Here is a 1943-nt window from a genome sequence, read left to right as displayed (position 1 = left end):
GGCGGAGCTTGCAGTGAGCCGAGATTGCGCCACTGCACTCCAGCCTGGGCGACAGAGCGAGACTCTGTCTCAAAAATAAATAAATAAATAAATAATAGAAAGAAAACACTACACTCTTTTCCATCTTTATCGCTGTCCTACGAATAGTCACATATATTTCTGAGCATTTACTACATGCTAGGTACTGTTCTAAGGCTTTCTGTGTTATCAGCTCATTTTATTCTCACACAAAGAAGTATGTACTATTATCAAGCCATTTTATTTATTATTTATTTATAGGTTGCAGTCTTGGCTCCCTGCAACCTCTGCCTCCCGGGTTCAAGAGATTCTCCTGCCTCAGCCTCCGGAATAGATGAGATTATAGGCATGCGCCACCATGCCTGGCTAATTTTTGTATTTTTAGTAGAGATGGGGTTTCACCATGTTGGCCAGGCTGATCTCGAACTCCTGACCTCAGATGATCTGCCCACCTTGGCCTCCCAAAGTGCTGGGATTACAGGCGTGAGCCACCACGCCCAGCCACTGTTCTAAGGCTTTGTGTATAAATTCATCTTATTCTCACACAAAAAAGGATGTACTATGATCAAGCCATTTTAAAGGGAGGTTCAGGGTGCTACATTCCTGGATTAGGAAGGCGGATGATGGATTATCTGTTTGGATTTGAACTTTTTTTTTTTTTTTTTTGAGACAGTCTCACTCTATTACCCAGGCTGGAGTGCAATACTGTGATCTCGACTCACTGCAACCTCCCCTTCCCAGACTCAAGCAATTCCTGTGCCTCAGCCTCCCGAGTAGTTGGGAAGACAGGTGCATATTACCATGCTCTGCTAATTTTTGTATTTTTAGTCGAGACAGGTTTTGCATGTTCACCAGGCTGGTCTTGAAATCCTGGGCTCAAGTGATCCATCCACCTCGGCCTCCCAAAGTGCTGGGATTAAGGCGTGAGCCACCACGCCCAGCCTGAATTTTTAAAAGTTTTTATATAGCTTTGATACCAATGGGTTAAATTTTGACAGGGCATTTGGCATGACTCAACTACAGGAAAGAGTTATTATCATGGTGTTCTAAGCCCTCTCACTCCTACATCCACCCCCACTGCAGGAAAGGGTCAAGGTCAGCTTTTTCTGTGTGACCCTGTGGCTGGAGTTAGGGCTGTCCATAAACAATCTTTCCTTTCTCTCCTTCCAGGCACATGAAAAGACTGCGCTTCCCAGCGGCCCTTTGAAGTTCGGCATGACCAGGTGACCCACTCTGGCTGAGTGTGAGCTAAGAGGACAGGTGTCATATCAGGTCCAAGCCTCGCGAGTCACTGCCTGCTGTGCCATCCTCTTTTCTTCCCGTGCCAAAGGACTGGCAGCATTCCAGATGATGGCTGTGCCATGGGCCCAGGGTACATGCGTGATATGGAGCAGAGCGCTCGGCTGGCCCACAAAAGAGAGAAACCTCTGCTGCCTGAGGACCACAGCCCAGCCTGCCCTGCCCAACACAGCTCCAGGAGAGCCTGACACGTGGAGGTCTCCGACAAATGGATGAATAGGCTGGGTCCGGTGGCTCACGCCTGTAATCCCAGCATTTTGGGAGGCTGAGGTGGGCAGATCACCTGAGGTCAGGAGTTCAAGACCAGCCTGGCCAACATGGTGAAACCCCATCTCTACTAAAAATACAAAAATTAGCTGAGCGTGGTGGCAGGCACCTGTAATCCCAGCTACTCGGGAGGCTGAGGCAGGAGAATCGCTTGAACCCAGGAGGCGGAGGTTGCAGTGAGCTGAGATCATGACACTGTACTCCAGCCTGGGCAACAAGAGGGAAACTTCATCTCAATAAATAAATAAATAAATAAGAATGCTGAATGAGTGAATGAGTGAGTGAATGAATGAATGGCAGGGAATCGGGACAGGGTCACAGATTACCCCCAGGCCGGAGGAAGAGTAAGCAGCCATGCC

This window comes from Hylobates moloch, unplaced genomic scaffold (genome assembly GCF_009828535.3).
Source record: "Hylobates moloch isolate HMO894 unplaced genomic scaffold, HMol_V3 SCAFFOLD_12, whole genome shotgun sequence".
Lineage (NCBI taxonomy): Eukaryota > Metazoa > Chordata > Mammalia > Primates > Hylobatidae > Hylobates > Hylobates moloch.
Note: the sequence above shows the minus strand (reverse complement) of the source record.